Source organism: Ipomoea nil, unplaced genomic scaffold (assembly GCF_001879475.1).
Source record: "Ipomoea nil cultivar Tokyo-kokei standard unplaced genomic scaffold, Asagao_1.1 scaffold1259, whole genome shotgun sequence".
Lineage (NCBI taxonomy): Eukaryota > Viridiplantae > Streptophyta > Magnoliopsida > Solanales > Convolvulaceae > Ipomoea > Ipomoea nil.
In genome coordinates this window covers 3,296,066-3,317,500 of record NW_017617687.1, presented here as the reverse complement: position 1 = coordinate 3,317,500, position 21,435 = coordinate 3,296,066, and the positions used below count along the sequence as shown (strand labels likewise).

The following is a 21,435-nucleotide window of genomic DNA, read 5'->3' as shown; positions in this document are numbered from 1 at the left end:
CTTCACAGCTGCAATAATCCTAAATAATACTTTCCTCCAATATTCTTTTTCTTTCAAAAGTTGTTCTTGAGCCACTTTATCAATTGTCTCATTTTTCTGTAATCTAAGACGCAACTCCATCCAAGTTCTCATATTAGTTATATGATCTACACTCGTTTCATGCTCTTTAAGTCTAACACCAAGATGTGTCCAGTCCCTAAAACCTTCATTCACCAAAACACCTTTTCCTATACCTTTTTTAAAAATCTTGCAACAAAAACAAAACACCTTGTCAAGTTCTTTTGAATATATAAGCCAATCTCGATCACACTTCTCTCCATTTGGCAAATATCTTGTGTAAAATGCTGATGAAAATCTTCTAGAGAATTTATCTTTAGGACCTTTATTTATTGATAAATCTTTTTTTGGACCATCTTTCACAAGAATATCTATTAATTTAGAATCAAGGGCTTCCCAATTTCTTGGATCATATATGTCAAATAAAAGCGAATCATTTGGTTTATCACTGTGACCAACATCATCTAAACAACTATCAACATTCTTATTATTTTCATTGTCACAATGATACATGTCATCGTTGTGCACATTATCATTTAAATTCTTTCCAATCTCACAATCATCTTGATCTTCTATATGAAGATTAGCATCTAACAATTTTTCCTTGGCATCATCTTTTTGCTCATCTATTTGAGTTTTTTTTGTAATAAATTTTTCAAGAGCCCCCTTTTGAGATTGAGTTAGTTGCTCAATTCTTCTTTTCTTTTTACGCTTCTCAAACCCAGATGAATATTTTCTAGAAGGCATAAAATCCTAAGAAAAAAATAAAAAATTATTTAGAAACTCTACGAATAAATAATTAATCAAGAAACGAATTCTTGAATATATTATTCTGAAATCGGAATTATTAAGTCATGTAAATAACCAATAAATAAGAATTATAAAATAATACGTAATTTTAATTACCTGTCAAGAGATCTGAAGAACTTGAGAGTTTGAGAATTGAAGAATCAGTAGCACACGAGTAAAATTTGTCGTCTTTCCCAAATTTAAATTACCTAATCTAGTTCAAATACACAAACATTTAAATTAAATATTTCAATATTTGAATTAATTCAAATACATAGAATTCACAAATATCATCATCAAATTAAAAGAATAGAAGTTAAAATACCTAGACTAGTAGACTGCTAGGCAGTAAGTAATTTGTTGTAATTTTGTCTCTCGTGAATCTATCTTTATTCAAATACCTAGGTGCTTGACGTCTCTTTCGTTTGCGATTCGTGTTTCTGTTTGTCGTTAGTCTTTAGATTAGTCTATATTTGCCGCTAATATAGTAATATATAATAGGTTTAAGGTTTGTGTTATAGACAGTAGACTTGTAGTGTATATGGGCTTTACTTATTTTTGAAGAAAGGTTTATGGGCTTTCAACTTTGGGCTTTGGTAGTCTTCCACGTTGAAAGTTGAAACCTAACATGCCTATTGCCTAATATATATAATACTTTTTTTTTTAATTAAGGGGCCCCCAAAATTTGGGGGCCCTGTGCGGCGTCCCTGGGCAGACTTGCCCAGGGACGGCCCTGTTAAGAAACTCACTTTTCAGACTTTGGAATACATAAGTATAGTCTTTGCAACACTAACTTTTAAAACAAGAGAGATAGAAGTATCATTTGACTCATCGAAGAACACATTCAATCGTACTGACCAACACACGGCTAATCAATAGAATCAATTCGAGGAGACAATGATAAGGATACAAAGATAGTTAACAAGGTAACGTAATCAAGCATCAATCAAAAGATCTTATGCTCATAAGCAAAAGAGTTTTAAGAATCACAATCAATGACGAAGTTTCAACCTTATGCCATGTTCCAACCTTTACACCACTCCATCCTTAAAATAGTTCCAACCTGTACCTCCGAGACCACCATGTAACCTGTATCTCCGAGACCACCATGTACACTAGTCCAACCTTATACCTCCGGAGACTATGCTCCCCGCCTGTTTTTTCCACCTGATTCCAGCCGATCTCATAAACATAATAATATACCGCCAATCATTTTGAGAAAAACTCATTACCGCTAATCTCATATCAATCATAACACATAGTCATCGTCATAGATAATCGAGGCTCAACAGTAGCCCAATCAAGGAATAATCACAGCAAGGTACAACAATTGTACAAACTCACAATGATAGGTTTTATCGAAGGAATTCAAGAAAGAACACGAAGGAAACATTCCAAGGTATTGCCACAATAACGAAAGACTTCCAAATCAAAAGACCACAACGACTGGTAAACACAAGCCACCAATCCTCATCAAGAATAAGCAAGATCATTACGAGGAAAGCACATACTAGTACCAACGAACAACGTAGCTAGCATGCAATTCATAAAGGCTCATACGAACATCATAAACTTCACATCAACCAACGACTCACAAAGTTGGATCACAAACACGATTCAAGATTTACAAATCCTACCAAGGATACTTAAAACATCGTTCTAGACTTACAAAACATCAATGAAGACACACAAGTGCACAATGGATCAACCAAACGGAGGCCAAAAACCAACGTACCAGTGGGCGGTTTGGTGGGTGGCAAACCACCCGCCCAACACCCCGCCAGTACCAGTGGGTGGTACCACGGGTGGTCAACCACCCGTGAACCCCTCGCCACCTTCCAGCCGTGTACCAGCGGGTGGGCTGGCGGGTGGCAAACTGCCCGCCAATGTACCCGTTGTTACCAGAACAGAGAGAAGAAATCACTTCGGGGAAAAATTGCAAGAATCCTCAAGTTCAAGTCCAAACACCTCAAAACTCACATCAACAACAAAAGGGATTTGAATACATAGAATAGCTCAATAAATAGCATTAAAGAATCCTAGATACAAGCTCTACAAAGGCATAATCACAAGAATATGCACATATTCACTCAAGAGCATCTATAAATCATAATCGCAAGTGTAAATAGATTTTGTAGGTCATGGGTTACCTTCTTAGCCTATTCAACACTTCTTAAACTCCTAGGATCCTTCTTGAAGGTCATCTTCCAAGTGATCTTCATTGCACAAACCAAGACCCACCAAGCAGAGAGAAAAGACTTAGATAAAAAAAGGTAAAAAAAACTATTAAATAACACTATAGAAGCCTAGAACTTACCCTTCCTAAGTTGAAGTTGAAGAAAGGTGGAAACTTGATGGTCTTCTAGGTAGAGGAAGATGAAGAACTCCTTGGTAGCATGGGAGGGTTTAGAGTGGCTTGAAGAGTAATGTAACACCCCGTGTTTCACTAAATATTTATATTAGATATAAATATTTATCAAATAGAGCTATTTACTTATAATTAAATATTTTGCTAAAAATATATATATGTACCCAAATATGTTACTACGGGCTTTGTTTAGTTATTTTATAAACTAGGCTAAAGTGTCATTCCGCACCCTGAACCAAACACGATTCTTCATGCCGCACCTTGACCTTTTATAAGTGCTGTTCCGATGCATAAACTAAAATTTTTTTGTCGTCTAGCATTTTTTAAAGGTTGCCTCTAAGTTTCCGATTATAAATTGCTGATGTGGATTTATTTTTTTATTTACTTATTTAAATATGTATTAAAAATATGACATGGCAGTCATTTTTGACTTTTTCAACAATTTTTAAACTGGGCGTGGTAGATTCGGCACCATATACCGTTGCATCTCGCCGTCCACCGGAAAATCTTTCACTTCCAACACCATCGACAAGAATCTCATCTTGGACCTCGCCAACCGCGAGTGCTTAGAGAAAGAGCCCAAGATCCTCCAACTCCTCGTCAGAAACCCAAACATTCTTAACCTGTGTACGAGGGAGACAACTTCCTCCACATCATCACCGACCTCTGCGGCGGCGGCAACCTCTATGAGCGGTTGTCGCGCGGCCCGCTGTCGGAGCCGTCCGCAATCATCATTTTCCAGCAGCTCGTGATAGGGAGAGAGTATAGCGAGAAGGTGGACGTGTGGAGTGCCTGGTTGATTCTTTACATAATGCACGCCGGTGTTCAGGCTTTCTACGACGATACTCTGGCGAAAACATTCTTGGTTGAACTCATTGAAAACTTGGCAAAAGATTGAAGTGTTTAATATCAAGGTATCCTTCATCATCTTATTCACTCAGAATATCGAGCTAGCTCTGAACTATAGAACCAGTAGTACTTTGCCATGGGAGAAGAAGTAATACTTTGCCATCCATTCTTCTTTTGACTTTTGAGTTATGAGCAATTTCTTACCGTTGTTTCATTGACTACTGCACCATCTATATATTGTCCCATTCCTTCAATATTCCCCATTCAGTAGCTATTGATGATGTGGAGGTAGTTGTCTCCTTCATCGACTACTGCACCATCTACGAACGGAATTCACGATATCACTGGCTTTGGTTTTGCTGCCAATGTACTCCTTGTAACCAGAGACACAAAGAGTATTTTTGGAGCTCGTCCCGTCGCTGCTACCACTGTCCACTACTACGACCGGATCTGTTCACACTGGACTAGAGGACGCCAAGGAGTAGCCGGATCTGCTTGTTGCTGGTGCCGCGCTGTCATGAACGAGGAAGAGGGGGCGAAGATGAAGAGAGAAGCACGAGAAGGGAGGGGAGCTGGCCATCGTTGATGTCTGCTTGCTTCGCCGGAAAGGAATGCCGGACAGTGAGAGAGAAAGAGAGCAAAAGGGATGAGAGAGGAGAAGGCTACGATGGTGTTAGTTTTTCTTTAAAAAAAATTAAAATGCTTACATGGATTTTATATTTCATTTTAATTAAAATTAATAAGGCTATGTCAGATACTACCAGCAACTTTACCTGGAAACCTTTAAGAAAGGCTAAACAACAAAAATATTTTAGTTTGTGTATCGAAATAGCACTTATGAAAGGTTAGGGTGCGGCACGAAGAATCGCATTTAGTTCATGGTGCGGAATGACACATCAGCCTATAAACTATAATTTTAAATACCCAAATCCCTAATTTATTGATATGGTCCATGATGGACCATGGACCTTTGTCTAAAATAAAGCCCGTTAGCCTTTTTGATAAAATAAGGAGGGCCATTTTACCTTTTCATATTAGTATTAGGAATCCTAACCCTTTTACCTTTTTAGATTTAAATTAGGAATCCTAAACTTCTTATCCATTCAGATCATATTAGGGATCCTAACCTATATATAGGGGAATTAAAAGGCATTAGAACCCAATCATCCATATCTCCCTCTCCCCACACGAAATCCTCTCCCAAGAACATAGTCAAAGAATTCCCCATCACCGGACTTAGGGAGGATCGATTGAGGAAAGATCTTAAGAAGTTGTGAGAAGTTTAATTAAGCTAAAAAGGTATCCCATGTCTTACAAGGCCTATTTTCCTTGCTATCTTTTATTAATTGGCTCCGTTGAACGATTGAATGTATGATTTTGTATTTGTGCTTTGTTAGAGCTTGTCTTTAGGAATTTTTTATATGGATTATTGTTATTTTTGATATTCTTGGTGACCCTGTGTGGTCTTGGTATGTTCTTGCATTTAATTATGTTTAGAGCTTGTCCTAAGGGTTTATATTGTAAATCTTGTTGTTGTAATGTTCATGATGTTCTTGGGTGGGTTTATCCATGCTCGGGTGTTGATCAAGGTTAAGGCTTGTTTTTAGGGCTTTGCGTATAGATTTCTTGATAATATTGAGGTTCTCGATGCTCTTGAACCGTTATGTGTTTAATCTCGAGTCTTGGCATGTTTAGGGTTTGTGTTTAGGGTATAATTGTGGTGCTTCTTTGTTTAATTCTTATTGTTCGAGTCCATGTTGTTGTTGATATGCGTTGGGATGTGTTTGGACTGGTTTTCGAACACAATCGTTGAATTCCCGGAATGGAAAAAGGGCCAGGGAGCCTTTGTACCAGCGGGGGGTCGGTGGGGGGACGAACTGGATGGTTGATGTGCCACTGAGCACGGGATGTTGTGATGGATTTGTCCATGATGAGAAAGAGATGTGATTGGGCGAAAAGATTTGTTGGCGGTTAGCACAACGAGTGTTCGGTCATTGTGCTATAGGCACAGACCACCCTTGATTTGCTTGCTAAAGGCATGGATCAATTTACTAAGCGCTGCTGTGCCATGTCATTGTGCTATAGGCATGACCCCTTGATCATTGTGCTATAGGCACATATCATGTGTTAATGGTACCCGGTATTTTCCTATGGTTATGCTTCGGGACGAAGCTTCATTTAAGGAGGGTAGAGTGTGATACCCCGGTTATTTGAGTATTTTGTTATAAATGTAAATAAAATATTTTTATTATATGGTCCATAATTATATTATTTTATGTGACCCAAAACTATTTAAACTAGTCTACTACTGCTACTCTTTTATTTTTAAACTGTGTATTATAGCTAATAATTATTTATTTATATATGTGTTACGTATGTATACATGTTAAGTACTTGTAGGCTAATATGTATATTAATATTATATTATGCTTTTAAGTATTTTAGTTCCCTACAACTAGAATTATTATTTATAATACAAGTTATTAGTTAAGTATTTAAGTAGTAGTCTAATTGTTCCCATCCTCATCAGTAGCTGATTCATTAAATCCTCTCCTCTTGCTAACACAATACCGCCGAATAGAAAGGAAAAACAAACTACTGATTCACTAAATCCTCTCCTCTTGCTAACACAATACCGCCGAATAGAAAGGAAAAATAAAAAAAAACAAAAACTTATTCCTCTTTGTCATCGATTCAATCATGATTGGTCTTGTTCCTCTATCATCATCAAATTCTCTCCTTTGTTCACCGTACGGATTCAAGTGTTAATGTTAATGTTGGAATTCAGGTAAGATTTATGTCCATCTAAAATTTCTTTTACCACAAATCAAAAATCACTTTTCCTATGTGTTTATGTGATTCATGATTTTAATGAAATTGTGATATTTAACGTGAAAAGTTATTTGAATATATTATGCGAATAGATATATGTGTTTAGATGTTTTGAAAACCCTGCATATGTGATGTGGTGATTTGGTCGTGATTAAAAAGAAATTTTTTTATTCAATTAGATTATTGTCTGTGAAAATTCTGACTGGCGCATCTGGAAAGAAAAATTCGTAAAACATGCTTACTAAACTTATTTTTGCTTGAAAATTTTTTTAGAGAATCTAGACTTGATATAATTGATGTTTGTAAAAAGTTTTGATTAAAAATATGTTTAGGTTTTTCCAGAATAATTTCGTAAAGTTGAGGCAGTGTTCTGCCCGTTAAATTACAGTCTGGCACTGTGTTGGGAGGCCTGGAAAAATACTTCTAGACCTTGGATTGACTTGAAATGTTTTGTGTATAATCTAGACTTACTGTACCTATTATCTGGAGAATTTCATATGAAAATATGTTACCGATTTTTCTCAGTAAATTCTGCAACTCAGGTCATAGTTTCTGAAAATTTTTGTCAGTTTCTTATTTGAGATATTGAGAAGTTGCTTGCTTGTGAAATATTTGGTATAAAATCATATATTTAATTAACTTTGGTCATGGAGGATTTGTACTTGGATTTTTATTGTGAGGTTGGTCTCTCACTTTTGGTTATGGATCTTGTGGGGTTGGTCTCTCACATTTGATTCTGGAATATTATTATGTACCTTGTGGGGTTGATCTCTCACAATCGAGTTCGTTCTACCCATTGGGGTTGGTCTCTCAATGGGGGTATGCATACTTAAGGGATTGATCTCGAGCCAACTGGGTTGGTCTCTGGTTGGTTGGTGTTGGTCACTGGGGCCGAAGTAATGGTCCTTGCCTTGTATTTCTCCTCCTCATTGACTTGGTGGTAAATAAAGGATTAAATCCTAATATTGAGAAAAGTGGTCAAACGTGGAAGTTATGGTATTTTATGTTAAATTAATTTATGTTATGGTACATTCTGAAATGCTATGTGAAATTATAAATTAGATTTATTATGTGGTTGAATTGGTAATTGGTAATTAAATGTGAAGAAGTGGTATGAGGGAATGTTGAAAGTATAATATGATTAGGGGGTTAATGTGGAATTATGTGCTCCAAGGTGTTATGTGTTATGTGAAAAATGTTTTACAGGGTGGAGTAAATCTTACCAGCTGTTGTATGCTGAATTTGCCCCCCCCCCCCCCCCCCCCTTAGTTATTTTACAGGTAATGTGGCACGAGTATCTGGAGCATGAGAGCGATTCATCTTTTAGAACTTTGAAGTTTTATATTATTTTAGAAAAATCTAGAAGTGAATTCTTGGACAATTGTATTCAATGCATTGTAATAGAACAAATTATGGGTTGTTTTTAGTAGTATTGTTTTTAGCCTGTGCGTTTAGATATATGTTGTTATCTAAACGTGGCGGTAGCATCCCTTTTTCCTTTTGTTTTGTTTAGCTTCCGCAATTAAATAACCAAATTTTAATCAAATAAATGCCTTTTAATAAACTAATTTGGTTTTGGAAAATGGGGGTGTTACAATAAATGTTGGAACTTGGTATAAGGTTGGATCATGGATGTACTCGCTGTTGATTGCTTGTTGTTATTGATTGTTGTTGAGCCCCATTGTTGCCATTGTTTGTTATTATTGAGCTTTGTTATTATCTTATCTTGCGAGCTTAGGATGCATGCTAGTATCTTCATGGTGTTCATAGTGTCAACCTGTTGTGGTGTCTTGAGCCTTGATCTTGGTTTTAAAGCTAGAGTTTTCTTAGGAATATATATGTATCCCAGTCTCAAAATGGTTTTCTTATATCTACCTATATTGTACTCAACGCGTGGGAGTGGGTTACCAGCATTATTCGCTGACGGTTGTTACACCATATATTTTTCAGGTGCAGATCAGTAACTTCGGGGTGCGCTAGATGGACACAAGGACCTAGCATAGATAGTTTTAGTCTTGGTAGATGGCCTGCATGCCTTGATTTGTATTTTAGATATTAAACTTGGATTATGTTCTCTTTAGTTAGTTAGCCTGTGCATCTAAGTTCTCAAGCTTAGATGTGGCATAGCACTCCGACTTTTTATTGTGTAGTCTCTGCTCTATTTGGGATATTAATGTTAGATTACCTTTATTTCATAAGTTTAAAAGTTTTAAAAATTTGGGGTGTTACATGTAAGCTAGAATGTAGAGAGAGGTAGTAGGGTTGAAATGTTTGGAAATTCTTTTGACTATGGTAGGGTTTCTAAGGGAAAAATCTGAAAAGTTAGAAGTGGGGTCCCTTTATTAAATTTTAAAAAGGCTAGAAAGGCTTTGTTTTAAATAAAAGGGTACAAGGTCCAAAGTTATTAGGTCAACGTCAAACACTTTGACCATATTAATAGATTAAGGAATTTGGGTCAAACTATGTTCCCTTAACTACATTTAATGGGATTGTAAATAAAATGGTAAGACAATTAGGGATTAATTAAGTAATTAATTCGGGCTTTAAGGAATTAATTTCCGGGGTGTCACACTCTCCCCCCTAACAAGAAGCTTCGTCCTCAAAGCTTAGGTGCAATGAGGTTTAGGTAAGATCAACAATTTGAACTGTAAGGTTGTGTTGTTGCTTAGGTGCGTGGTTTTCCTTCTTATGGTGCGTGATTTTTCCTTTTAAGGTGCGTGGTTTGTATGTTTAAGATGCATCAGTGTTGAAACTTAAGGTGCGTTGTAACACTCCCTAAAAATATGCTATTTAAAAGCCTTAAACATGCAGATAACTGAACTAAACAACAAACACAACGGAAGTCTGGAAGATAGGTAGATAAACATAATCCGAAACACGGGGTGTTATGCCACGTTCACCAAAAGGATGAACGCTACGACAACATCTGCAATGTTTACATCTAAACCCATAGTCTCAAAGTGCTATATCTAAACTGGCACACAGGCCACAAAACAAAGAGGAGAAGCTATACTAGCAAGCACTAGACCGCGCACTCGTCTAGACATCACCTGAAAGAACACAATAAAACATGGGACGACGCCCGGTCAGCGAATAATGCTGGTAACCCACCAATACATGTGAAATAACATACATAAGTAAGATATAAGTTGTAAAGCCATTTTCGAAACGGAATACATATATATAAGTACAAACCAAGAGTAATAGTCAACACAAGACTCAACACTCTCAATAAGAATACGGGAACACATCCCAAAACCCACAAAGGATAACCACAACACAAAGGATAAGGACAAGACCGATGGCAACACATGCCCTTGTGACTACACATGTCACAAGAAGAGAACTCACAACAACGGCTACACAAGCCCTCGTGACATCACCCATCACGAGTTGATATGCCTTCCTTATGCCCGGTTCCAACCTTATGGCTACCCCCAACCTTATGCCTAGTTCCAACCTTTACCTATAGGACCCCTGTACACCAAGTCCAACCTTTTCCCTCCGAGAACCGTCGTCCCATCTCCAACAGATCTCCAACAGAACCACCGATTTCATAGTACACGAGGGTACCGATCACACAAACGGCAACACATGTCACCCAAGAATCACATGAACCTTACACAAAGGTCACAACTCCATAATCACGTCACGGCCACCACGAGGACCGCTGCAATACCTTGGTGACTAGTGTCCCATACCACTAATCGTGCAATCCAGGTAAAGCCACACACACACATCACACCACAACAGGAATCAATCAACGGATCACAACGAAGATATGAAACAATACTCAATCAAGGAATGGACACAGTCCAACAACAACAACGATGAATAACACAAGTTATCATCAACCAATAGGAAGGTACAAACAACACACACATGCTAGCATTTAAACACCAAACTAGCATGCTTATCAAACGGGTAAACCAAAGATAGTTCCGAAGAACACACAAGACTCATCACGGTTCAACGAAACACAAAGTTGAACACTTAGCACGATTCACGACACCAAAACCTACATGGAATCCTACCATATAGTTCTAGACATACGAAACATCAAGAAGACACTCAAATAGTTCCACAAAAGAACATCAGGAAGTCCAAAGACCGAATACCGAGTCAAAAGAATTACGGGGAACAAATTTCCGCCACCATCACAACACGCACCCATGGGTAGGCCCACGAGTAGGCCTCTACCCGCGGTTCTGCCCGCGAGTACAGGCTGCCCAACCTGTGTACCCCGCGGGTGGGCGGCGGGTTGGACCCCTACCCGCCGTTCCGCCCGCAGGTACACCCCTGTACCACAATAAATCCCTTCGCAGATTTTCATTTCCAAACTCAAATTCAAGTCCAAAACATGCCAAATCTCACCAAATACAACAAAATGACTTGAATCAAAGGAAATGCCAAGTAATGACACAAATGAACCCTAAACACAAGCTCTAGATATGCGTTTTCACAAGACAATGCATAAACACTCACATTTCATAGCAAAATCACATGTAGAATCCAAGAAATCACATATAAGTAAGCAAAATAGGTTTTGTAGAGCATGGGTTACCTCTTGTAGACTAAAGACTTCACTTTACACCTCAACAAGCTCCTCTCAAGGCTCACCTTCCAAACCCACTTCAAGAACATACCAAAAGATCATAAAGATCCTATCTTTAAGAAAAGACACCTTAGATAATACTAAAAACACAAGATGAACTTAGATCTTACCCCCCTAGATGCCCAAATATATGAAAGGTTGAATCTTAGAAGCAACTCTTGAAGTTTTGGCAAAGCTTCAACTTGGCTTGGAAGAAAAGCTACCCACCTTTTTAGAGAGAAGGTGGAGCTAGATTTTTAGAAAGTGTAAGGGAAAGAATGAAGGTGGTCTACTAGGTTAGGTTACAATACTAACAACAAATGAAAGGTCAAGAATACCCTTACTAACATAAGGAGGTGTAAGGAACAAGGGAACTCCTTTCAAAGCTCAAGGTACAACTTTGACTTTGGGGTTGACTAGTCAATTACTAGTCCCCAACTATTAAATTTCAGGAATTTAAGGAATTAAATTACAAATTGAAATAGGATTAATTACTTAATTAATCCCTTAATTGAATTTGGATTTCGGGGTGTCGCATGCGTCAACCTAAAGCTTAAGGTCCGTGAACCTAAAGTTTAAGGTGTGTGATTTTACTTCTTATGGTGCGTTGTTTTGCTTCTTAAGGTGCGTGATTTGTATGCTTAAGGTGCGTGAGTTGTTGAAAATTAAGCTGCGCCATTTTAAAACCTTAGGTGCGTGGTTTGTGTTCTTAAGGTGCGTGGTTTGTGTACTAAGGTGCATCAGCCTAAAGCTTTAGGTGCACGTGGTTTGTGTTCATAATGTGCTTTGTTTGTGTGTTTAAGGTGCATGATTTGTGTACTTAAGGTGCGCCATTTTAATGTTTAAGGTGCGTCAACCACACAAGTCACAACCGCACGGGAAGCTATACTCGCACCTGAATCCTTCCTTATATATATATATATATATATATATATATATATATATATATATATATATATATATATATATATATATATATATATACTCTACGTGAGGGACAAAGAAAGAAGAATAAGGAATTCAAATGTTGAATTGACTTTGATAAGAGGTGTGTTTACAAAGCAAAACATCAAAACTATTTATACATTTCAAAAGAGAGAATTGTGCATGTAAAAATGGGAACATGTGCAGTACGTTGGTGATGGATGGTGCGGCATGTAGATGCTACGTGGTTAATGCTGCATGGCGAATGGAAGACTAATTCTTTAAGGATTTGAGGCACCAAAATTATTATTTCCCTACATTCTGCACATTGGATCAAATCTACTGTGGGAATTAACAATTGAAACAGCTGACTAAACTCAAGCACTGCTTGAACTTAGCAATAGGAAGAACCTTAGAACAGTAGGAGGGATCACCGGCCATCAACCTCCTATGCGACTGAAGGAGCATAAGCAACACTAGCATACCTAGCAGGTTTTTTAATTGTCCTCCTAGGACGATCCATAGCAATGGATATATTCTTGTTGTGGCTCGACGAGAGGTGCGGTGCTAGTAGATGCATCATCTTTAGTATTACTATAAGTAGTAGTAATACTATCAATAGGCCTGAACTCAAACTCCACCTTCTCACCAGTACTCTGCGTCTCACCTGTACTGGGAACTTCTCCAGAAGAAAGTAGTGCATTTTCATCAAAAGTGATATCTCGACTCAGAATGATTTTCTGAGAATCCGGAGACCATAGACGATACCTTTTTGATTCAGAAGCATAACCTTGGAAAATGCATTTGACAGCTCTCGGGTTTAATTTACCCGTACTGGAATGAGCATAAGCAGGACATCCAAAAACTCTTAAGATAGAGTAGTCAACATGATTACCTGACCAAACTTCCTCTGGAATTTTGGAATCAAGGGATGAATGTGGAGATCTATTTACCAAATAGCAAGCAGTAGAAACGGCCTCGGCCCAAAAATCACGCTGTTTCTATAACCCAACATTAGAGAGCATACAACGAGCTCTTTCCAATAGAGTCATGTTCAAACGTTCGCCAACACCATTCTGCTGGGGTTTACCAGGAAAGGTCTTGTGCCTGGCGATTCCATTTGCCGCACAAAAGGCATTGAAATCTGACTCACAGAACTCCAATCCATTGTCTGTCCTGAGCTTCTTGACAATTTTACCTGTCTGAGTCTCAACAAGTATTTTCCACTTCTTGAAAATAGAAAATGTCTGCTTTTTATGTTTCAGGAAATAGACCCAGACTTTACGAGAAAAGTCATCAATAATAGACATAAAATATCTACAACCTCCCATAGACTGGAATTTAGTTGGTCCCTATAAATCGGAATGAATGTATTCCAATACATCTTTGGTACGGTGTGTAGCAGTAGAGATACTAACCCTCTTTTGTTTCCCAAAAACACAATGCTCACAAAATTGTAATTTACCCGTACCTGAACCACCAAGGAAGCCTTTCTTGCTCAGGAGATGCATGCCTTTCTCACTCATATGCCCCAGACGCATATGCCATAACTGAGTGAGATCCGCATCAGACATCGATGAGGATACCGCTACTGAACCTGTTACAGTCCTACCGTGCAAGACGTACAAGCTTCTAGAACGAGAAGCTTTCATGAGAAAAAGAGAGCTTTTTATGACTTTCAGAACTCCACCTTCAGCTATGTACTTACACCCTAGAGATTCCAAGGTTCCCAAGGATATCAGATTGCGTTTCAAATCAGGAATATACCAAACATTGGTAATAGTCCTGATAACGTTATCATGAGTTTTAATCTGCACACTTCCAATTCCACTAACCTTGCATTGAGTATCATTACCCAGCAAGACAACTTCGATCACCATCAACCGGTTCTAGAGAGATGAACCAGTCTTTGTGAGGACACATGTGGAATGTACAACCAGAGTCCAGAATCCGCTCGATTTCGCTCCGTTGGCCACCGGAGCTAACAGATAACATAACATCGCCTTCTGAATCACTTTCACCAACACTAGCTTCAGCAGACTTCTTTTCTCTCTCTTGCTTATTTTTCAACTTGAAGCATTCAGTCACATCGTGACCCTGCTTCTTGCAGTACTTAAGGATTTGTTGGACTTACGTCCTCTGCACTTGGATTTAGATTTTTTATTGCTACTCTCAATTTCAAGTGAACGACCCCTTACGGTCAAGCCTTCACCTTTGTCCTCAGACTTAATTTCAAAGTCAAACTTTTCTTTGGACAATAGGTTTGACTTAACACTATCGAAAGTAAGGGTATCACTACTATTACCATACAACATAATTTCTTTGAAATGCTTGTACGATTTAGGGTGAGAGACAAGCAATAAAATAGCACGATCCTCATCTTCAATTATAACATCAATATTTTCCAAGTCCAATAAAATAGAATTGAATTCATCCAAGTGAGATTTAATAGAAGTACCTTGCCTCATACGGATTGTGTAAATACGCTCCTTCAAGCGTAGCGTGTTCGCCAGAGTTTTGGCCATGTAAAGCGTATCCAGCTTGGACCATAAATCTAACACAGTCATCTCACTTACTACCTCACGTAGAACCTTTTTAGACAGGCACAAAAAGAATGGTTGAATGTGCCTTGTCATCCAAATCTTCCCAAGTTTCATCTGTCAGTGTAGCTGGTTTTTTCTTCTTCCCAGCTAGCGATTTCTTCAAACCGTTCTCGGTTATAACGGCTTCCATCTGAACCTTCCAGATAGAAAAGCTAATTTTCCCGTCGAACTTCTCGATATCGAACTTAATAACAGTCGACATCTTTGAAAATAATTTTCAAATAAACAGCTCTGATACCACTTGTTAGGAATATAGCGGAATAATGCGGAATCAAAGAATCGAAAATTGAGAATTATAGAAGTTAAATAATAGGGAAAAATATGTAAATGAAGAAAATTATATAAAATGACAAAAAGAATTAATAAAGTGGGAAAATATATATATATATATATATATATATATATATATATACACTCTACGTGAGGGACAAAGAAAGAAGAATAATGAATTCAAATGTTGAATTGACGTTGATAAGAGGTGTGTTTACAAAGCAAAACATCAAAACTATTTATACATTTCAAAAGAGAGAATTGCGCATGTAAAAATGGGAACATGTGCAGTACGTGGGTGATGGATGGTGCGGCATGCAGATGCTACGTGGTTGATGTTGCATGGCGAATGGAAGACTAATTCTACAAGGATTTGAGGCACCAAAATTATTATTTCCCAACAGATTTGCAAGGATATGCTAACGTGGTTGAATAACAAGGGATTGGGTAATGTACAAGCCAAAATGGACTATCAAATTCTTTACCACACAACATTACGAGGAAACTCAAGGACTTGAATTAGATTTTGTACGTTCACGGTGACGGTAACCTGCCACTTGATGCTATTGGGTATAGCTTGTTCTTTTAAATTCATTCTTGAGTCGGTGAATGAAGTTGCTCATGCTTTAACCAAAGTAGTTAACTTTATCTGATTAACACTTTTGGAATTCATCCCCACCAGGGTGCATCTTACACCTCTTACATTAATAAACTTGAATGTGGTTTGTTTTTTTTTTTTAAAAAAAATAAAAATTAAAGATTTTAAACTTATATTTATTTATAACAAATTAAATTTTCATATTTAAAAAACATTGTATATTATCTTTTGTCATGCATATATATATTTTCAACGAATGCAAATTGCCAAGCACTTTGTGCTCAAATGGCATGTAGTGACATCTCCCATGTAGGAGGTCATGAGATTGAGTCTCAATGGAGACGTTGTTGACTCTGTGTGCTTCTTTAGGTTGAGAGAGTCAGTAGCATTCAAAAAAAAAAAGTACGGAGTAATTATTTTATGGTTGATTCCACCAGAGGTCCCTTGTCTTTGGTGTCAATTCCAAATTTAGTCTCAGACTATCGTTTTTGTCATTTTACATCCCAGACTATTGTTTTGGCCATTTTACATCCTAGACTATCGTTTTTTGGACACTTTTAGTCCTTCTTATGAATTTTTCTATTTTTAGTAAGGACATTTTTGTCTCTTCATATCTTTCTTTTGTTATTTTTCCAGTTGCAACCGGTTTAATTGGTTTAGGACTTTACTAAAAATTAGTTGAAAAATATGGTTACTAAAAATCAGAGGTTACCTAAAGTTCTAAACCAATTAAACCGGTTGAAACCGTAAAAAATAACAAAAGAAAAATATGAAGAGACAAAAATGCCCTTACTAAAAATAGAGAAAGTCATGAGAAGGACTAAAAGTGTCCAAAAAATAATAGTCTGGGATGTAAAATGGCAAAAATGATAGTTTAGGACTAAATTTGGAATTGCCACCAAAGACAAGGGATCTCTAGTGGAATTAACTCTTATTTTATTTACTATGAAATTGCATCGTGAATCTTGAATGCAAGATGTAACTTAGGATTCTACTTGTTTTTATATTAAGTTAACAATCATGTCCATTAATTAGGTAATTTATCAATTCTAAATAATGGAATTTAAAAGCATAAATATAAAACAAGAACACAAGGAAATTTGTTACGCAGTTTGAAGCGCTTCTCCTACGTCTGCGGGGCAACCCACTTCTGTCCAATCCACTATAGATGTTCACCAAGGAGTGTTACAAGAGGTAAGTACAAATGGCTACCAGCCGTTACTACCCCAACCCTTCCTAACACCTACTCAGGACTGAACAGTGCATGCCTTGACAATCTTCAAGTGACGCTTCAGCTGACCTAGGTACAGCCAGTACAGCTTAGAATAAAACCCACATAGAATAATGAAATGAAATAGATTAATATGATAGCACTGTATGGAAATTCTTTTTTCTCAATTTGGCAATTCTCAATGCGCAGCTTTCCATAATGTGATGGCTTATTTTTATAGTAATAGATAATCCACCCACTTGATCCATAATAATAGCATCCTATAATCTTCAATGAACCATAGACACATATTTAATTTGAAAGCCTCACATTGTACGCACTGCTGACTTCCCCTTCTTTAAACAACCAATAAATGATAGCCATTCAAAATTGATGGATATATTATGCTTGGAGCGAACCGACCCGAGGCGACGGACACGGAGTACCTCAGCCCAAGGCACCACGGACCAGGGACACCTCGGCCCAAAGCACCACGGACCCAGGATACCTCGCCCAAGGCACCACGGACTCGGGACACCTCAGCCCAAAGCACCACGTGTGACACCCCGTAAATCCAAACTCTAATTTAGGATTAATTAGAGAATTAATCCTAGTCTTATTGCTAATTTATTCCTAAAATCCTGAATATTAAATAGTCGGAGGACTAGAATTTGACTAGTCAATCTAAGTCAAAGAGTTGTACCTTATGCCTAGTGAGTTGATCACTTGTCTCCTTATTCTTCCAACTTTAGTAAGGGCAAAGGAGTCTTTCTACCTAAAGTTTGTGCTCCAAGCTAACCTAGCATCATCCTTTCATTTCATCCACCAACACTCTAAACACAAAACCTCTATCTTCTCTCTAAGAATTTGGTAGCTTCTTCTTCAAGCCAAAATTTGGGCATTCTAAATCCTACAAGTTGTCTTCCAAGGTTCATACTTTCCTAACCTTGAGCATAAGGGAGGGTAAGATCCTTGATCTCTTGGTGTTTTTAGCATCCTTTTAGTTGTTTTTTTTCTAAAAATAGAATCTTTGTTGCTTTTTGGTATGCTTATGAAGTTGGTGTAGAAGAAGAGCTTTAGGAGAAGCTTTTAAGGGTGAGAAAGTGAAGTTCTATGCTACAAAGGTAACCCATGCTTTACAAAACATATTTTCTTACTTATATGATGATTTTCTTGGCTTCTATTTGTGATTCTTGTGTTGAAATGTGAGATTTGATGCATTGTCTTGTGGTAATGCATGTTTAGAGCTTGTTCTTAGGGTTCTTGTATGCCATTGCTTGGCTATTTCTTGGGTTCAAGTCATATTGTTGTATTGTGTGAGATTTTGGGTGTTTTGGACTTGAATTTGGACTTGTTGTTGAAAATCCCAGAAGGGATTATTTTGGGTTCAGGTCGGTACCCGCGGGCGGAACGACAGGTAGTGCACCACCCGCCGCCCCACCCGCGGGGTACAAGTGGTGTGTGGGCTCGTACCCGCGGGCGGAACCACGGGTGGTTGTCGACCCGTGGCCCCACCCACGGGGAACACATATTGATGTTGTTGGGGATTTGTTCCCCATGATTCTTTTGACTCGGTATTGATGTTTTGAACTCCCGATGTTGTTTTATTGGGCTATTTGAGTGTCTTCTTGATGTTTCGTATGTCTAGAACGGTATGATAGGAATCCATGTAGGATTTGGTGTCTTGAATCGTGCTTGTGGTCCAACTTTGTGATTCGTTGGATTGATGTGAGTCTTGTATGTTCTAAGGAACTACTTTTGGTTTACCCATTTGATGAACGTTCTAGTTTAATGTTGAAATGCTAGTGTGTGTGGTTTGTCCTTTCCTTGTGAGATTGGCAACTTGCGTTGACCATCGTTTTGGTGTCGGATTGTGATCCTTCCGTGTTGAGTATAGTTTCATATCTTTATTGTGATCTATTGATTGATTCCTATGATATGAAAATGTATGTAGTCATTGTATCTTGACTGCACGATTAAGGTTATGGGGCCTTAATCTTCAAGGTACTGTTGCGGTCCTCGTGTGGCCATGATTTATATATTGGTTGTTGTTACCTGAGCAAAGGCTCATATGTTGGTGGTTGTGTGATATGAATTGTACCCTCGTGTACTGATATGTTGGTGGAAATGTTGTTGGTTGCTGGTGGGGGAATGACGGTTCCCGGAGGCATAAGGTTGGACTCAGAAGTACAGGGGTTACTCGGAGGTAATGGTTGGAACTATAATAAGGCCGGGGGTAGCCATAAGGTTGGAACAGGGCATAAGGTTGGAACCATGTGGATCTTGTGACATGTAGTTGTCACTGTGGCATATAGTTGCCAATGTGTGAATGTGTATTCTTTGTTATGAGCATGTCTTGATGTATTCTACTTTGTGATCAGTAGAATACATCTCGAGTTATATTGTTTACAGTTGTTATTCTTGTCTTGTTGTTGTCATGAGATGTTGATTTCCCTCTTTCCTTTGAGAGTGAAAATGAGTCTTTGAAGTTGACTTTTCTCTATGGCTTTGAAATGATACATACTGTATTCCGTTTTGAAAATGGTTTTGACTTATACTATCTATATATGTTATTTAACGTGTATTGATGGGTTACCAGTAATGTTCGTTGACCGGGTGTCATCCCCTATCTTTATGTTGCTTTACAGGTTATGAATAGCTTTTGGAGAGCGCGCTAGTAGTTCGTTAGTTAGTGTAGCTCACTATGACTGTTTCTGTTAGACTTTTGGCCTGTGAGCCATGGTTTTGTATAAGCTTGACTTGGTTGTGTTGTTTAGACTTAGCCTGTGCACCTATAGATGTATAGGTGTGGCATGACATCTCCCGTACTTATTTAAGTAGCTTCCGCTTTGTCGTGACTTAATGCGTAGTCTTTATCCTTTTCTTAAGCTTTAATTGGTTTTTAAAAGTTGTGAAAATCGGGGGTGTTACGGTTGGTATCAGAGCCTAGGTTTGAGCCTAGGATGTTAGAGTCTGGACTTTTAAGAAGTTAAGTGTGGTTCGAGACCATAAGTTGACCTTTAAGTATCTAAGAGTTTAGGACTTAGGACTTCTAGGACGCGTGGTGAGCTGTGTGTTGTTTACCGTTTGTTCTGTTTGCTTTGTTGTTTTTGCTTAGCTTAGCGTTCTTTAAGTTAGCGCCAGTTAAGGGTGCGTTGTTTGCTTGTGCCTACCGTAATCGTGTTGTTGTTGTAGAAGTACCGCTATGGCTCCGTCTCGCCAACGTGCAGTGACGCTTGGTGATGTTAGAGACGTGGCTAAGAAACCCAGAGTGGTAGGAGTTCACAACACTCCCAGTGTCGTTGAGCAGTGGATCAGGAGTGGTACGTTCACTCGGGTAAGCCTCAGTGATGCTACAATACCGCCGCTACGTGAACAAAGACCAATTGGAAGCTTGGGATTTCAGAGCTCAACTGGAGAGTTGTCGTGAGAGAAGACCCTCGTCTTAAGTGAAGCTCGAGCTGGAGACGGCGACGTTGTGACCGGGACCTTTTTGGTGCAATCGCTGCCAGCCGTGATCCTGTTCGACTTTGGTGCATCTAACTCGTTCGTATCCTCGGAACTCGTGAAGAAGCTGGGTTTGACCAATGGCGTTGAGGTGAAGTTGTGTGTGAAGGTGGCTTCCAGAGAAACCAAGTCTTGCGACCGCCTCTTCAAGGATGTCAAGATAGTCATCAACGGAGAAGAGTTCCCTAGCAATCTGATCTAGTTCGGCTTGGATGGAGTGGATGTAGTTTTAGGCATGGATTGGTTAGGACAATTCAAAGCTCAGATTCTTTGTGGTGAACAGAAGGTCGTACTATGAGGACCAAGCGGAAAGAGGGTGTCATACTGAGGGACAACGGGAGAGCCTGAGGTTAAGTTGGTGTCAATGTTATGAATGAAGAAGTACGTCGAGAAAGGTCACGAAGTCTTTTTGTGTAGTGTGGAGAATCTGAAGGAAAAAGGAGACTCGGCTCAGTCCATACCAGTAGTGAGGGAGTTCCTTGATGTGTTTCCCGAGGAAATTCCAGGCATGCCTCCTCCAAGAGAGGAGGAGTTCTCAGTGGATCATATACATGGGACAACACCAATATCGAAGGCTCCTTACCGTTTAGCGCCCATGGAGATGCAAGAGTTGAAGGTCCAGTTGCAGGAATTGTTGGACAAGGGTTATATTCACCCTAGTACATCGCCGTGGCGAGCGCCAGTGCTCTTCGTTAAGAAGAATGATGGGAGCATGAGGTTGTGTATAGATTATCGCGAACTAAATCAAGTAACTATCAAGAACAAATACCCACTACCGAGGATTGATGATCTGTTTGACCAACTTAGAGGTGCGGGGGTATTTTCTAAGATTGA

The 21,435-nt window shown here is 38.5% G+C and overlaps 1 long non-coding RNA gene across 1 annotated transcript in view; it reads right to left on the bottom strand.

Moving 5' to 3' along the window:
• The window catches only part of LOC109184291, a 21,318-nt gene extending 7,454 nt beyond the window's left edge, over window positions 1-13,864 (bottom strand). The window contains exons 1-2 of the long non-coding RNA XR_002054739.1: window positions 13,853-13,864; window positions 13,044-13,048 (exon numbers count right to left, since the gene is read on the bottom strand). This is a non-coding gene — a long non-coding RNA (uncharacterized LOC109184291). The remainder of the gene's footprint in view (window positions 1-13,043; window positions 13,049-13,852) is intronic.
• Window positions 13,865-21,435: the final 7,571 nt, after the last annotated feature.